Source organism: Cupressus sempervirens, chromosome 1, assembly GCF_028749045.1.
Source record: "Cupressus sempervirens isolate cs-2001-9-10 chromosome 1, ASM2874904v1, whole genome shotgun sequence".
NCBI lineage: Eukaryota > Viridiplantae > Streptophyta > Pinopsida > Cupressales > Cupressaceae > Cupressus > Cupressus sempervirens.
The window spans coordinates 448,630,883-448,649,894 of NC_143118.1; the positions used below are offsets into that span (position 1 = coordinate 448,630,883).

General features: G+C 34.1%; 1 pseudogene; it reads left to right on the top strand.

Moving 5' to 3' along the window:
- LOC149578239 (26S proteasome regulatory subunit 10B homolog A-like) overlaps nucleotides 1–17,703 on the top strand; it is a 31,962-nt pseudogene extending 14,259 nt beyond the window's left edge.
- The last annotated feature ends 1,309 nt before the right edge of the window (nucleotides 17,704–19,012 follow it).

Consider the following 19,012-nt stretch of genomic DNA (forward strand, 5'->3'; position numbering starts at 1 on the left):
TGTAAGTTGGATCTTGTTGGATCTTTTAGAATTAATTATTTTGTAATTGCTATTAGTATTTGGCTCTAACTAGAAAGGCCTTACAACCGAGCATATTGAATGTAATCAGTTATATCTATGATTAGAGAGTTGTGATTTGATACCAGATCTAGCATTATTGCTTCTTGTTATTATGTTTCCACTGTGTGGTTTTATTGCTTGGGGCTAGGACATCTCCTTTGGGCGTTCTCCTGCCTTACATTATGTTAACAACCTTCACTTTGATACCACTTGATACAGTGCAAGGTGGGAGAATCCCCAAAGGAGATGTCCCAACCCCCAAAAAATAACCACACATTAAAAGATAAACAACAATGCAAGATTTGAAGCCAAGTCACAATAATTTATTCATAGATATAACTGATTACATGCAATGTGTTGGGTTGTAAGGCCTTCTCAGTTACAACCAAATACAAAGCAAGTGATAGTTCTACAAGATCCCTCAAGATCCAATCCAAACCCTAGCTGGTCTAGATCCACACTCTGGTAGAAACCTCTAAAGAAGATCTATTTGGTACTCGCAAGCCCACCAAGTAATCTCCTTATTTCCCAAGCCTCAGTTACTAACTCTCTTCAAAATTCGGTCCTCTACCACCTCCTCTTCTCCAAGATGGATGAATAATGACTAAAGACTTCACCACAACCCATACTTATACCAATCTAATCCACAAGTCGGCCCAGAGAGCTAAAAACTAAATAAACCTAACATTTAATTCTTGAAGAGCCATAAGTCAGCCTCCAACAAAAATTAAATACCAAATGCCTTTAAAAGCTTACAACATTTATTAAATACATTAAAAACAATTAAGCAAGACCCAAATAAGCCCACTCAACTCCACCAAAATCCCTTAATCATGCAAGATAGTCAACAACCTTGGGATGCTCCTGCATCACATGGAAACTACCTCCAAGTGTGGAACTTGCACTTTGAGGTTGAATCTCTAGAGAAGATCGACTTCCTTATAATCAGGATGCATCTAAACTAAAGCTTGGGAGGAAAAGGGAGAGAGAATACACAAATATAAATGTTGAAAGGGAAAGTGGGTGATGTACATGACGTTGATAAAAGGCTCCAAACTACACAAATCTTAACTCTAATTCACCCTTCAAGGATTCATATGCAAGTTATAACAAATGAGATGTTGCAAGGAAAGAGATATTCACAATGCAACACACATGACAAGATTAACACAACATAAAGATTTAAAAGATAAAATAGAAGCATTAAACACAAGGAAAATCATGCACAAGATAGTTAAATGGTAAGGAGAGGAAAACATGGATTTTTATAAATGCAAGGCAAAACAAGAAATTTACAATCATAGAGCATAATATTGTTGTTCAAGAACTACAGAAGAACCCATAAAAGTATTTACAAACTTGCCTTTACAGATTAGGCATAACTTAGATATTCCCATGAAGCTCAAACCTCAACCATGGTGGAGTTAGATTATAGAGAAGCAATAAAGAACATCAGAAAGAAATATGATCATGATATGCAACTTGCCCACTTGAAGTGATAGAAAAAGCCAAAAAGAAAGCACCCAGCTGATAAAAGATCAAATCTGAAAAATCATATCCGTACAAGTAATAAAGAGACATGGGAATACATTAGTATCACATAACAAGGCCCAAAAAGGTCACTTGGCATTAACGAATTGTCCTTGAAGATGTGTGTTGGACACAAGTGATCAAATCACACCGCTGTCAAAAAATGTGGGAAGGGATAACCTGAAGTGTTAACCCACCTTTGTACACCTATAGAGTTGACTTGCATGGAAAAGATCAGATCTACCCCAAAAGTGGTGGACCATTGATATAGATCTTTCCATTTGAAATGGATGGCCCAGATGCTTGAAAAATCTCCCAATGAATGATCAAAACACAATCATTAATGAAGAAACCTTTTAATCTGATGGTTGGTACATTTCTTAATGCATAATGAAAGATATAGCAAACACTTTTGGTATTTTGCAGGCCACCCAAAACGACCCTTGTGAAATAGCACAATGGGATAACACGAAACTCAGTCAAGACAATAGACTGAGCCACTCATCCAAAGAACTAATTGAGCCAATAACCGAGCTACTTGGGAGAAGAATAGACCAACCCACTTGGCCAAAGAACACCACTGACAACACAAAAAGTTAACCACTAACCAATGTCTTAACCCACAAAAGAACCCAACCCATTGAAGGTCTTTCAAATCGATTATCTGTGATGGGTTGAATTGGGGCAAAAATAACCAACATTTTTGGTGATCCAATGGGATGCTTTCTTGCTAAGCATAAGATCAATGGCCTTAAGAAATCCATTGGGCATGGAGTAACCAACATAGAATGACATGTTAGCCCACCTATAACTTCCAAAAATCTATAATTAGCAAAAAACAAAAAGCTCTAGGCTAGTTCGGGAGAAGAGAACAACTATGTACATGCACTTCTTGGAAAGTTGAAAACACCTACTCTAATATGTACAAGAATTTACAATTACAAAAAATCAAACAAATCCATTAATTAGCTTGTTAGTAGCTACCCTTCCTTACAAGTTGATTTCTTGTTCCATGCATACGAGCAACTAAAAATATCAGCAAGCATAACAAACATCTTGTTGCATCTAGCTCCTTCCCAATGCTAAAAAAATGAAGCTTTCCAACACCGGGATATTGTCTTGTTGAACAAGAATCACTTGGTCCTTCCTGTAAAAGATTTCCTTATGCTTTAGAATGAGCATGATCGGGGGTGACTTGCATTGTTATAGAGCTAGATACCTTACGGGGCATCCTCTTGATGGTTTTAGGTCTAAGCAATCAATCTTGACCCTACTTTTGTGCTCTACAACCTCCAAATCCTCTAGGCCAATAGGTGTTGGCTCTGATGGTATATCTGGTAATGTGTGTACCTCCTCATGTTTTAGATACAACATATATTCCTCCTCTAGCCTATGTGAATCCTTGCAAACAAGGGGTTGCACCTTCTACACTTGTCTAGGCTCTTGTGACATAGTAGAAAGATTAGGTTGTGTCTCTTTTGATGTCTATGTCATAGCACACAACATGCTCATCAACTTCACTTGTAGTTCTTTCTCACATCTTTCTATATAGGATAAAATATGGATGAATTGGGTTTTAAAATAGTGCATATGAAAGAGACCCTAAACCCATATTTTACACATACATATGAATTCTCATTATATGGAAAGCAATTCTAGATGACTAATATTGAAATGAAGAAACAAAAGGTACTTAACTCTGAAAAAGAATCAGCTGAAAAACTTGTCAAATGATCTTAGAAATTGTTGATGTTCACAATCATTAACCGAAACTATGAGATTTACAAAACCCATAAATATTTTTCTTTTCTGAGGACTTAGGTAGACAAAGTCGACCTTGACCCGAAAAGTCAACTTTGATCTACATTGCTCTAACAAAAATTATGTTTGTGGACCTCAAAAGTTCACTGAAAAGGGTATCCAAATATGAGTTTCAATTCGTTGTTCCACACCGGTACCGACAAGAAAAATGGTTTTGTTTGTTGGATGGAGGTTTTGCCTTAGTCAAACCCCAATTTGGAATTAACCTTGAAATATAATTGAAATTGCAAAATGTATAAACAAAGTAAATTGAACTATTCACCTTGCTTATGTTGTAAACCTTGTGGAGGTTTTGAATCCTTGAATCCACAAGTATGGATGCTCCAAATGAATGTAGAAAGGGATATAGGATGTCTTAAACCAATTGTCTTAGATATTCAACACCAATCTTGAATGGATCTTGGATGAGGAAGAGGCTTGAATGTAAATAGATTAACCTTTAACAAGAGGCCTCCGTGGAACTTAAATCCTTCAATGGCTACTAATGGATCTCCTTGATGAATTGGATGCTTGAACTCTTAAAGACTTGAATGCTTGAAGATGAATACTTGAAGGCTTGAATGCTTTCTTGTACTTGAGAGCTCGATCATGAAAGTGGATTCTCAATAATAGATCACATGATAATGGATGTAGATGGATCAAATGAGAGAGGAAGGCTTCCTTATATAGAGATCTAGGGCACAAACTTCTAGAGATGTCGACATATGAGAAATAAATTCCCATCAGGTCCTTACCCCTAGAAATGGACCTAGATTAAATGTTATTTAAGAGTTTACCATTTCAAAGACCAAAACAGCTGACCTAGAAGTGAGAAAATAATTCTTTCCGAATCTTGACCTCCAAAAATCATGGAACCTTAAAATTTGGACCTTGGGTCAGGGTCAAGGTCGATATCGACCTAGGTCAAGGTCAAGATCATCCTTCACCTAGGTTAAGGTCGAGGTCATCCTTCACCTAGGTCAAGGTCGAGGTTGACCTTGACCCTGAGGTCAAAAATCTCAGGATCTCAGTTCAAAATGCTAGAAAAATGCAAAAAGGAATTGGAAAAGGGGGCAAAATTAGGAGAAAAATCTAGATCTAAGATGAGGACCCATTCAAAGCACTTGACATGACCCCAAACCATTTACTTGGAGGGCTAAATGTTCTTAACATGGAAGTTCTTCCATTTTAAAATGATACACTTTCTTTTTACACAACCAATTCCCTTGCAAGAATTGATTCTTGTTGTTGGGCCTCCAACTACTTGGCAAGCTTTGCTTTGAACTACTTTCATTGTGCTTCTAGTTGTTGCAACTATATTTCTCCTTTTGGAGTATGTGTTGTCTCATGAGCAACAACCTGTACCTCATGTACTTGGAGCAGCCTAGGAAATGTTTCTTTCTCCACCATATTGTGGGAGACTTTCTACTGTAACACTTCATTTAGATTTTCTTCTTTTTGTAGCAAGCTCTCGGGTTCTACCATAGGCTCAAAAGTCAAATTTTGTTCCTCAATAATAGGAACAACCTTGATATTCTTTTCCTCCTTGACCTCTTGCTACAACACATGTTCTTCTATTGGCAACTTCTCTTGTGTTGTCATTAATGTGGGCAAGGGCATGTCCACTTCTTCATCATCAATAAAGAAGGGAAAATAATCAGTTGGGGGCTCACCATCATCAACATGGGGAGGTGTTTGAAGTTTAGGTTGAGGGTCAAGGGATCTTGAAATGGAAATCTAAGGAGTAGTGTTATTTCTGAAGCTGGAAAATTTATGCCTTGAAGGTTCCTATACTTCAACTTCTTGCATTTGGGCAAGCTTGAGCCTTTCCTCCTCCTCATCTTTCCCATGTCTTAATTATTCCTCCCACTGGCACCTGAGGAGTGCCTGGTGGGCCTCATTGAAAATATCAAAGGTCTTAGACACCATGGTGTGAACATAAGGGTCATTCCCTCACATCTCCTTGTCATCATGCAACTCCTTAAGCTAAGAATTCATAAGGAGCATAGCGCGAGAAAAATCCCCAAAAAATATTTTTGGGCATGGATTTTCAACATAGTTAAAAATATTTCCAAGGTCAACAAAACTAGATCCCAAACTATCTAAATGATCTTAAGCTCAAATAGCTTTGACCTAAGGTCATTGTGGGGCTTTATAGGAGATTGAGCAAGTTGGTCATTTGATGTTGCAAGGGAAATCAAGCTCAAGGAGGATTCTACATATGAGCTTGATTTGGTTTTCCTCTCTTGTTGCTTGTGGAACTCCTAGGAAGTGATAAACTTGGAGGGGTAATTTTAACATATTCATAGCCATAAATGACATGATAGGTTGGAGTGAAATCAACCTTTAGGTAATCTGGGTAATCATGTTTGTCATAACTAGGTCGTGGCTAAGATAGAGGATGGGAGGGTTGAAGAATAGCCTTTTTGTGATACACGGGAAAGTGGGAGGCATCTTTATGAAGGGAATTCATGGTAAAGCATTTAAGAAAACAACTTCATATAAATCCTAAAGAAACATAACAAACTAAACATCATTTATTCATACTAGCACTTGGTCTATTGAAACTGGTAGATGCATAGATTTGCCGTGGTGTTAGATGAATGCCTCCAAAGGATGATGACACTCAGAAAAACAAATGATTTCTCAATAAATAGAGATCAACTAGCTAACCAACAAACTTATGAAGTTGAATTCTTGTCCAACCGAGCGTGCCAAAAACTATTGACACAAAAATATGCAACCTTGCTTGAGCTATGACCCTCAAGTGACCTTGTGTAACATGGAAACAACCTCCAAGTGTGGAACTTGTGCTTTAAGTTTTAATCTCTAGAGAGGGTTGACTTCCTTATAATCGAGATGCATCTAAACTTAAACTTGGGAGGAAAGGGAGAGAGAATGCATGAATATAAATTTTGAAAGGGAAAGGGGGTGATGTGTAACACCCCACCAGGGAACCCAAAAGAAATTAACCTAATATGTCCCTAAGTTTGCCTAACATTTTTTTTTGAAAGATTAAAACAACAAGAAATAACATAGTGGAAGCAATAACTCACATACATAAAAAAAAATCCATAAACAAATTACATCTCTTAAGGGTTCCATGGTGTTGAATCACATACATAAGTTTTATCAATACCAAATATGATACATAAAAAAATCCACATCATAAAATAACCACAAGTATGAATCAAATGAAATAATATACAATTACATAAGATGTCACATGGCATAACCAGAATGCATAATCATCCATTGTACAAGTCACAGGTATGAAAAGCTCAAAGAATATATGTAGTGAATAAATACAACATTTCATAAGATCTTTGATAATTAAGTATAGTACATCAGAGTATGACCAAAGAACATAATCACAAAATCAAAAGAATGGAACAACTGCACAAGTACATCCAGCAATGACATCTAGCTATCAAATCTCAATGGTATAAGAAACACTACCATGTGGAACCTAAATGGCCCACTCCTACCATGCTGAGTAGATAATCTCAAGTCTCAAATGGATAACAAATCCAACAATCATAACCATAATCTAAGTTAGGGAAATCCTAATAGAAATCTATCTCAAGGGTACCAAGACACAAGTAACATCTAAATGCAAAGGCAATAAAGAAACGTAGGAAATCTACAATGTAGGTTACTCTGGCAGCCTCTTTAGACTCTAACCCCCTAGTGACTCTATGTGGTATTAGTGTCCTTTCATACAAACAAGGCATACTAACGAGGCAAGGTCATAACCAAGCATCTTCTCTACTTCCATCCTAGCCTATACTAGCACTCGAGGCATGGGCAAGGTAAAACAATGACTCTTATTAATTCATTTTTAAACCAATTTAATGAAATATTATCACTTATTAAATCAGCCTATAATGAGTTACCCAAGCAACGTCTTTAGGGCTCCGACCTCCATTACAAACCACTTCCCAACATACACATAGATAACCTACCCTAAGCTCATTAAAAGTATAACTCATAAAATCACAATATTCACCTCAGTCTTATACAAGCAACTGGAAAGCACGAAAAGATAACTGATCGAAAACTCGTAAGTTACACCAAGAAAGTCACAATATTCACCTTAGTCCTATACAAGCAACTGGAAAGCACCAAAAGATCATTGATTGAAACTTCATATGTTACACCAAGAAAAATCACACTAATCACCTCAATCCTATACAAGCAACTGGAAATCACAATATAACCACTGATGCATAACTCAAAGATCAAATCACATAACCACGACATCACATATAACATCATAAAGCAATAACTCCTAGGCCTCTGGCAAACATCCAAAACTGGTCAACCTACTAAGTCAAACCCAAATCCTAACTCAAAATAAACCATACATCACATTAAATGTATCTTCATAAATCATTTGTTTGAAAACATAAAGGTTTCAATTTACAAAAAACAGGGTTCAAGTTTTCATTTTTTCAAGTGTCACATTTGCTAAGGTTTTCGAGTTCATGAGAATCTCAAAAGACTCAACAATTCATTAAAAGTCATCTAAATATAAAAACCCATTTTTTAAATATAATAATGAACTATCAATTAATTAAAAACCAAACTTCATTAGATAAGCCCCCCAAATTAAAATTGAGTTATATTACAAATTAACGATGACCTTATAACCAAATCTTTTAATAAATATTATTAAAATTAGATAATAATAATTAAATTATTATAATAATAACTATTAAATTATTAATAAAATAATATTAATTTATTAATATCAATAATTACTAATTTAGTAATATAATAACAAATTAATATTTAATAATAATAATATCAATTAAACTAATTAAAAAAATTATATTAAAAAAATTTATTTAAGAAAAGATCGCATGTGTTTTTAAGGCTTGTAGGCCGACTTTAATTAGCCATGGTAGCGCTACAACAACAACAATGTACTGCCTTACGACAACAATGAGTTGTTGTGTGATCTACTATACGTAGCCGCAAGGTGCGGTTGGGGATATGGTGGCCCCCACTCCCCTTCAAACCTTATTATATATAATTTGATTTTTTAATATAAAAATTGCTAAAAATACTAGGATCCAAAATCTCCCCTCAAACACATACAAAAGTCTAATTTTTTTGGGTAAAATAAAATTGCCATTTTAATATATAATTTTATATAAATTTTTTTTTAACAGATCCCAATATAGATCTGATGGGGAAACAATTACAAGCTATCAAATTTGTTAAATTAAATTATGCTTTTCTTTTCCAAACCTTGTCTCGATTCATAATTCTCTAAAACAATCCAATTACGAATAACAAGATTTCTCAAACAAGGGTTTCCAATTTGATTTCATTCACAAATGTTATCAATAACGAAGGACGGTGAATTTAAAAACAAGGTTTTCAACCAGAACTATTTCTAAAAATATATCCATAACAAACATGAACAAGATAGAGGAAATTCGAAGGGAAACTATTGTGAAAATCTCAACAAGATCCTACCTTGATCTAACCAGACGAATACTCAGAAGTTGCAAGAATTTTCGTCTTCTCGAAAACCCTCTTTCTTGAAATTTTCTCCTCCAAATCTGTATGTGGAGAAATGAACTCTAATTTCTTAATAAAGAGCTTTCTTCTTTTAGCTTTTCAATTTTGCAAACACGCAAACCCTTTTTATTATTATTTTAATTTATTTTAATTTCATGTGCAAACTTTTTTGCATTTTAATTAAAATAAACTTTATTAAATTTATCTTCTCTCCTTTATTAAATCACAAGATGCCATTAATAGTATATTTATTAATTTAACTAATAAGAATATTTAGAGTTTATTATTAAAATGAAACTCCTAAATTAATTATTAATAAATTACTTAAATATAATTACACCAAAATTAGAACTTTAATTAAATATTTTAAATTTAATTCTTGTATTTAATTAATTTCTCAATTAATTAAATATAATTAAATATTGATTTTTCTTTGTAATTTTTTTATTAAATTAAATCATTTATAATCTTTTTATTTGATTTAATTATAACTAAAAGTCATAGCAGACCCACAAATCCAAATAAGAAAACCCAATTGAAAGACAAAGCACAAATTCAAGCTCAAGGGTCAAAATCTTGAATTCACGTCACTTGACGAATCCAGAAGGGTAAATAACTTAGACACTTGTCCTATTTTCTAGGACAATTGGCTTAAGGTTAGCATTTGGACTCAAGAACTATCTCTGCTCTTTACCATTGAGATGTTGTGATGGGGCACGCTCATCCTAGCAATTCAAGGAAGTCAATGTCTGGTACCTGTAATCTGCATAAAAGTCAAACATGTACATATACATATATATAAACTAAATAGGCAATGGTGGGGAGTGGTGCATCGCGTAGATCCTGACTAGCAGGCAACTATGACTCCCTCCCTCAACCACATCAAAAATGTCAAACATAAAGTAAAACATACATGTACACCATACACATGCAAGTATGGGGTAAGTATCCATAGAAACTGCATATAAATCATCCATCTAACTATCATCATGAAATAACTGAAATCAATATATGAACTTACAAGCTTCATCATCGAAGGGATAAACATAAACACATGAAATAACTTAGTATCAAGTAGCTCATTGAATACATAAACTGAGTATGAAATAACATCCAATCAAATCGTGACACCTCTAAACCATGTACACCTATGAATAGGCAGACCCACCCTCTCATTTGATAATTTACATTCATCCAACTTTAGAAGACCGCACCTTCACACCCTTGGAATTGTGCATCCTCTACTCTCAAAACACAAGGTAAAGCCTTATGCGCACATGCGCATATGGAAAACCTGCGCATGTGCACAAGGTGCAACATGTGTGGCTCTTCCATTTGGAAGCATCCAAGGAAATACTAGTGCAATATATCAAAATTGCACATAGTGCACAAGCACTACTGTGTAGCCCACACCCATTGAACCATAGCCGCAAGATGCACCCTACACACCTGTGCAGGTGTGGTTGGTGCACAAGGTGTGATAGTGCATTGAACTCAGTCCTAGACCATGTTTGACAATTTCTTTTCTATTTTGTCAATTTTTGCTAGTCTAGTAGCATCTTTTCAACCTTCTAATGAGGGTACACTAACATCTACCTTATGTATAGGTTAAAATGGCATCCCCATCATCGTCTATGGCAACAAAGATCACACTATAATCAGTCACATTCAAGTTTTGGGGTGCACCAAAGAAATCTCAGTTTGTAGACAAGCATTCAGAGGTCTAGGATATAGAGATAAGACACATAGATTGGAACATGTTCCTGGTTTTATGCAACAAATAGAGGGAGAGATTAAAGATGGTCTTGCCATTGATCCTAAGTGGGTTGGTAAACACAAATTCACATCTAGTGTCTATACAATCCTTAGAATTGATCAAGGCACTCACTCATTGCTATGTATGCAAGGAGAAAGTAGTGAAATGCATCACTAGTGAGATGGTCTTAGACTTACGCCCTGACAACATTGAGCAAGTTTTTCACCTACCTCCTATAGATTAGTTCCATTTATTAACCCATGACATAGAAGACAGGTGGTACAGGGAGCACAAACAAGAAGCAAAAACCTTGGTGCAAGAGAAATACCTTCTTGCCATATCCCCTACTAATAGAAGAGATAGAAAGGTTGACATGACCTGAGGCTATATGATCAATCACATAGACTACAATGTAGTCCTTCTAAGCATAGTCATGGGACTCCCTGCGACCAATCATCTAGAAACATGGATGGTTCACTTCATAGAAACCATTAAGAGGCCACCATTATTAGCAACAACCTAGATGAACAACTCATATCGAGGAAGTTAGATCCTTGATTCTACATGACTTGCTATGTTGTGTATCTTATGGCAGCGAGGCCAAAAGACCATGCAGGGTTGGTGAAGAGAGGGAGCATGCAAGACGCTAATGCTTGGTTGTACATAGTGTACCCCTAGTTGGTATGGAAGAAACTCATGTTCAAGAACCCAAAATACAGACTGTCAAATGATGGTTTTGCCTTTGCTATAAGAAATGAAAAAAGATTTAGATCATACTAAATAGACTAATAAAGAGTTGAAGGAAAGAAAAAAGGTTTTGATTCACACTTAATGAGAAAAGAAAAACAAATCACTAATGATGACGAGAATCTATCATTACACTTTATTATCAATTATCATGACAATATAGAGCTAAAAGCGACAATAAAGAATTTTGGATCATATTTGATAATCCATCATCAGATAATAAAAAGTGAAGAAACACCTAAAAATAATTTTGAATAAAGAAAAAAAATGTAATCCAAGAAGAAGCTGCAACAAAAATCATGAGGCTCATTTTCTTGTAGAACATTAATTTTGTCGAACAATTATAAACTCTTAGAAAATTTATTCTTGTTTTCTATTACCATTGATGGGCTTGCCTTGAACAAAATCAAAATGAAGAGGCATAAATACACCAATTTTTTCTTTCAAAACCATATGTGTAGATATAAACATTAAGTACAACATGTCCAACATTTTTGCAGATATACACATTAATTACGCCAAATTTTTCTTTGAAAACCATATGTGTAGATATAAACATTAAGTACAACATGTCCAATATTTTTGCAAATATACACATTAATTACACCAAAATTTTCTTTCAAAACCATATGTGCAGATATAAACATTGAGTACAACATGTCCATAATTTTTGCAAATATACACATTAATAACACCAAATTTTATCTTTCAAAACCATATTTGTAGATATAAACATTAAGTACAACATGTCCAATATTTTTGCAGATATACACATTAATTACACCAAATTTTTCTTTCAAAACCATATGTGTGGATATAAACATAAGTACAACATGTCCAATATTTTTTGTAGATATACACAACCAACTCATTAAGGGCACAAGAATAAATTATTCCCATAAAGAAGGATTATGTTAGATAATATAAGGGAATTTGATCAAAATAGGGATACAATCACTAGATTGTTGTCTAACTTTCAAAGAGAAGGCGGTGACAAAAGTTATTGTCCTTGAAAGAGTTGTAACTTCTTAAAGACAAGAAGAATACAAATCAAAACAACTAAGAGATTTTAATTGCTTCAAATTAGTTCTCTTCGTCGTCAAATGGTACAAGTTATGACTCAATCAAAATGATCTTGATAGAACTATTATTGAGCATGGGAATGGATTTCCAATTATTAATACAAGGTTGTTTGAGCCAGTTGGAGATGAGCCCTATATTCTTCCAAGCCAATGTTAGCAGGTATTTTACTCAGAGGTTCCAAATAAATCGAGTTGTTCATTTGTTGGTAGACATGATCCAAGAGGAAGGGTGATAAAGTATAATGCGATGGAAGAAGAAGATACCAAGGAAGAGGAAGAAGTGGATCACAATCGTGAGTTAGTCGATGGTGCTCCTGAAGAAAATGATGCTGCTATTGATCATGATCACAATGATGATGCTTCTATTGATTGCAATGATAAGGTGGAGGATGATGATGATGGTGATGATGATGATGATGACAACGGCGGTGGCGATGACAAAGAAGATAGCGGTGGTGATGATGTCGATGATGACAGTGATCCTGATGATGAGATGGATGAAGAATAACATCTTGTATTGCAGTTGTAGGGGATGTAGAGGTTGTTCCTGATGAGCGTATTGAGGTCCAAGCTAGAAAACAAGATGATGAGATTGGACAAGGTAAAGAGCACTACAATATTCTTTAAAATCTTTAAAGTCTCAACTTTTCAAAATTTAACCCTTTTATTTGTTATTGCAGAGGACCCACCTTTGCAAAGGATAGTGAGTGCATATCCACATGTGAGAAGAAATATCGATGATGCCTTTGCAACAACATAGGGAAGGATAAAAACACAAAAAAGAAATGATTCATGTGAGCTTATGTAATTTATTTATGTAACTTATTTGATAAGGACTGATGTTTATGTCTAGATGTTTTATTTATGTTCTATTGAATGTTCATGAGAATGTTGTAATGAATCTTATGTTTTAATGTTAATGTGAATATTCTAATGAAACTTATGTGTTAATAAATGTTATAATTTGATAATTCACAAATGTTACATTTTATTAATAGAATGAATGAATTTTAGATGTTAATGGGGAATTTAGATGTTGGGCGGGGGGGGGGGGGGGGAATGAGCTTCCACCTTGACGTGGTTGGCCTTGATTAGTAGAGAATATTAAACTATTCTCGAAACCAAGTGAAGCTCAACATTAACCTATGATTGCATGACAACTAATTGTGTGAATCTCTTGGTTTCAGGCAATTTAGAAAGATGATATAGTCAAACTTATTGATTTATGAAATTTAGTTGCAGTGTATGAAGTATTCGAAAGAATGACTTTCTATGGGATTGCCTCAAATTATTCCTCTTTAAGGTATTCTATTGTTTCTATTTATCTACAATCATGTTTGATTGTGTTGTTATTTTTGCATCAACATCTTGGATCACATTCTATGATTCATCAAATAAATAAGAGAAAGATGTTAGAAAGCATGATCCAACGTAAATAACATAATTAAAGTATTTATCTTGATTTCTTTTGAATTGCTTGTAGAATTGATAGTAGTGTTGGGGAGTTTGAAATGTTCTCAATACATAGAAAGCTCATGTTCATAGCTTCTCATGAAACACCATTAAAGCAGAGCTTGGCAATAGATGAGGTTACAATTGGTCATGGAGCTATTTTTCTAATGGAAAGAAAATTAAATGATCTTGTCCTTTCTTATTTTGATGTAGGCGAAGGTTCCTCTTATATCAAAAGATGGACTCCATCAACTACATATCTTCATTCTTGTATTGGTAGTTTCTCATGTCTTCTCTTGCATTGTAATTATGACACTAGGATGGGAAAAGGTATGAGTCACTAGGCTTTCCTCCTCTTATTGATATATTTTCCATTTTCTCATTGAATGATTGCATTTGATAACTTTTGTTGTAAATTGGGAGACATGAAGAATAATCTAAATAGTGGAAACAAATGATATTAGGTCATTCTAAAGTATACATTGATTCATGATATATATTTTTAATTTTTAAATGAATCTTGTTATAAAAATTGACTTGATATGTTGGGAGGTAGTAGACTTAAAGGGCGAAACAAATCTTCCAGGGTATATGAATACATCATGATTCATGTGCTTGTGCATTCTATTGTTTCACAGTGTTCTCATTATTTCTTTTGAGTGTAGTGATATGCTGAATAATATTATCGGGAAACTTTTAAATTTTTATCTTTGCCATGTAACCTTTTCCATTTATTATCACTTCCAAATAACAACTGAAGTGTAATTATGTCCTGTAGATACACATTTTTTTCCATAATAGAGAAATATATAGTTTCATGCTTAATCTCTCATTTTATTTTATGTACTGGTGTATACGGGTAGTTTATCCTCCTTTGAAGGTGACAAATTTCATACACAAACATACTAGCATACTAGTTTACTACTTAACAGTTTCCTTAGATTTGTACTTGGTTCACTGTCATACATGGTTAGACTTAGAAAATTGGTCAATCACCATTAGATAGTTTTTCCTTGATTGTCATTTTTTGTCTCAATAGTCTTGAAATTTACATATTTGACGTGCAATAAACTATTTAAATAGTTTTGGAAAGGTGACTGGATGATATAGTATAGTAAGTATGACATGTTTTAACATGGGTACAATCAGAAAAGTAATTGAGGTCCACTAGATAGTTTTTCCTTGATTTCTTAATATCAATATCACACATTCAATATCCATGATATTTACATATTTGACATGCAATCAAATGCACAAATATTTTTGGAAAGGTGACTAATTGATCTAATATTGTAAAAATGACATATTTTGGCATGACTATAGTTGGAAAATTAATCAAGGACCATTAGATAGTTTTTTCTTTATTACTTTGCATCAATATCGTACATTTTTCTATAGGATATTTACATGTTCAACATGTAATCAAATGCATAAATGTAGTTTTAAAGGTGACAAAAAGATATAATTTAATAAACATGCTCATATCTATTTTCCAAGTTCCTTATCCCCCATTTGGATGCATCCTCATCTCTTGCTCCTATCCTTAATCCTTGTTATTTCCATTTTGAAATATTGTTCCCATAATTTTTAGGGTACTTCAAAAAATTCCCTTCAAACATTCTTACATTTCTCAAATTTTCCCAATAGGGGAATTTGGATGTGGTAGGATCATACTTTATTTCACTATTGTTTTAATATATGTATCACCTATGAATCTATGATTCTATCTCTAGCAGATATTTGATTTTGAACAAATTAATATTTAACTGTTGATGCTTGTATTATTGAAGTAAATTAGTTTTTCTAATTTTGGGATTATGAATATTTCTTTGTATAGTAATTGTGAAAGCTAGCAGTGGTCCAAGATATGTTGTTGGTATCAGAATAAGGCAGATAAAAATAAGCTCACTGCAGGCACACATGTTGTTCTTGACATGACAAAACTTACAATAATGAGAGCTCTTCCTTGTGAGGTACCTAGCATTAGAATCTCATATCAGAAAGTTTTTAATAAGCACAAATTATATCATAATCTTTGAAGGGATTTTCTAGAAAAAGGCTAATCATTTTGTTTGTGTATATTGGATGCAGTGGACCTTGTTGTTTACAATATGCTACATGAGGATCCTAGCAATGTGAGCTACTTAGCAATAGGAGGGTTAGCAGATCAAATTAGGGAGCTGATAGAGTATATTGAACTTCCTTTAATGAATCATGAACTCTTTCTTAGGGTTGGAATCAAACCTTCTAAGATAAAATTTGTGTGGGGTGCAAATTAATCATCGTAATTACTTGTTAATGTAAAGTTCAACTTGCATGTTTTATTTATTCTTGTTGGAATTATTTCATAGAGGTTGATTCAATTTTTTCCAATTTCAGGGAGTACTTCTATATGGCCCTCCTAGAATGGGAAATGCACTATTAGCAAGAGCTATTGCTAGTAACATTGATGCCAAATTCCTTAAGGTTGTAGCTTAGCCTTTTTTTAATCCATCTTACTTTTATGCAATCCAGCTTTCTTATTTCTTTTACCTGAGGTTTGGTTAATGCCTTCTTTTTGTAATACTATTTTTCAAGTGGTTTCAAGTGCTATAATAGATAAATATATTGGCTAAAGTGCAAGGTTGATCAGGGAAATGTTTGGTTATGCATAGGATCACCAAGTATGACTTATTATTCATTTGAAAATCAAAAGACTAATTTTTGGTGTTTGTTAATATAATTACTAATGCTAATATTTTGTTTATATTAATAATAGTTTATTTTTCATTTCAAAACATCGTGTATGTTGAATTATTAGCTCATCACATCTAAGAATTTGAAGGTATTGACACTAAAAAGTATTTCTCTATATGCCTACAACCCTATTCCTCTTAGTAATTACATTGCAATCTACTAACAAGTATTCTGATTAATATAAATGAAATGCTTAATGTTATAGTGGGGCTTTGTTGCAGCCATGCATCATATTTATGGATGAAATTGATGCAATCAATGGATGCCATTTTCGTGAAGGAACAAGTGTTGATCGAGAAATTTAAAGAACTTTAATGGAATTGCTTAACCAACTAGATGGTTTTGATCAATTGGGAAAGGTATTGTGTTTTAAGGTGCTCGCGCTGATGTAATTGTCAATCAAATTCATTCAACAAGAAACTATGTTATTTAACTTATTTAAGATTCTTCAAGGTAGTGTATTTTTCACTATGATTTGAAACTCTTGTTAATTTTAACATTAAATGTAGGTAAAAATGATCATGGCAAAAAATTTTCCTGATGTTCCGGATCCATCCCTACTTAGACTTGGTCGTTTGGATAGAAAGATTGAGATTTCACTTCAAATGAACAAGCAAGAATAGAAGTAATGAAAATACATGTTGCAAGGATTGCAAAACACAAAGACATGGATGATGAAGCTGTAGTAAAGCTTGTTGAGGTCTTGTTCTGTTTCTTTAATAATTTGAAATTTATCCAAAATATTTGAGTTTTTATCCTATACTACACTAGTATGTTCTAGAGTTGGTAATTGTTGTTGATTAATTATTGTATAGCTGAGATTATTTCAACTTTTATCATGGCTTCAATGGAGCAGATCTTTGTAACATTTGTACAGAAGCTGGTATGGCAACCATTCGTGTAGAGCGTGATTACGTAGTCTAGGAAGATTTTATGAAGGTGAATTTTCTTTCCTGTTCTGTTCAACATTTTATAAAATTGGAGTTGCTTGCGCTCTCTAGCTTCTAACTTGTACTTATCTTTTCCATTCAAGTTGTTCACAAGTTGAATGAAGCAAAGAAACTAGAGTCAAGTTGTTCAAGAGTTGATCTATGTATTAAATATATATTGTTTAATTCAAAACAAACACACAAAAGTTATGTTTGGCCTTATTTGAGAAATTTTGTATGTTCAAGTGGTAGACAATGTGATCCAAACAATGTGATCATTGCACTAGTGTGGTCCTTATTTTGTTGAAGGCTCAAGTCACACTTTTGTTTTTTAAATTTTGATTGCTAGGCATTGTTTGAATCTCCAATACGATCCATATTGTTTCATTGACTTCAATCATGCTTTAAAAGATATTAAAATGTTGATCCAAGGCTTGTCCCTAGCCAATGGGTCGAAACAAGATTTAGGGCGTGTCTGGATGCCTACACTTCTAAAGTTCTTTGCCATGGTAGAAACTAACAATAGAATACCAGAACTACCATTTTTTTTAATAATGTAGTGAGTCATCACAATTGTGAAGTCTTTCTTGACAGAAATCCGTCTCTCTGATAACATTGTCTTCACACACCGTTGCACTTGCAACTGTGACATCTATCCAATAGCTCTCACAAGAACAACATTGCAGTCGCAGCCCATTGCCATTGCAACATCTAATTCGATGGATGCCCCTTAGGCCTGCAGTAACTCCGTCAGAAGTGAAATGATAGACTGGAAATGTCAGTCATCGTAATTGTGACGGTTGGTCATCCAAATTACAAGCATGAAGAGGTACTCGTCGCCTCTCTTTTTTCCAAATTTTGACAGCTTTAGGTATCCCAATTGCGATAGACTAGCATGTCATCACAATTTGCGACAATGAAAGTTTGATGCCCATATGATGGGGTCCAATTCGTGCTACTATTGGTCGGCCAACAATTGGCCGTTGCAATTGTGATGGACTGTCATTGCAATTTGGGCCTAAATGTATTAGTGCCTACTCATTTGGCATGAAGGTGCTTGGTTACTTCTTTGGACTTGCTAGATAGTTGTTGTTGTTGTTGATTTAGTGGATTCTCTTTGTCTTCTTTCATTGAATTGGCTTGACTTGGATTGATACATATGTTTGTCAAGTGATCTTTTGCTCTATTCATCGAGTTGTTCTCTACTTCGTTCACCGAGCATGCTCAGTGATGCTTGTCTGTGTCTGTATGGTGATGCTTGGTTCCTTTGCTCATCGAATTGCCTGTTTGGTTCTTCTTTGAGAGCTTACTTGTGTATTTAATTTTTCTATTGGATTTAATGTGTGGGATTAGTCATTGGGAATCATGTATATTGCAGATCTAGAATC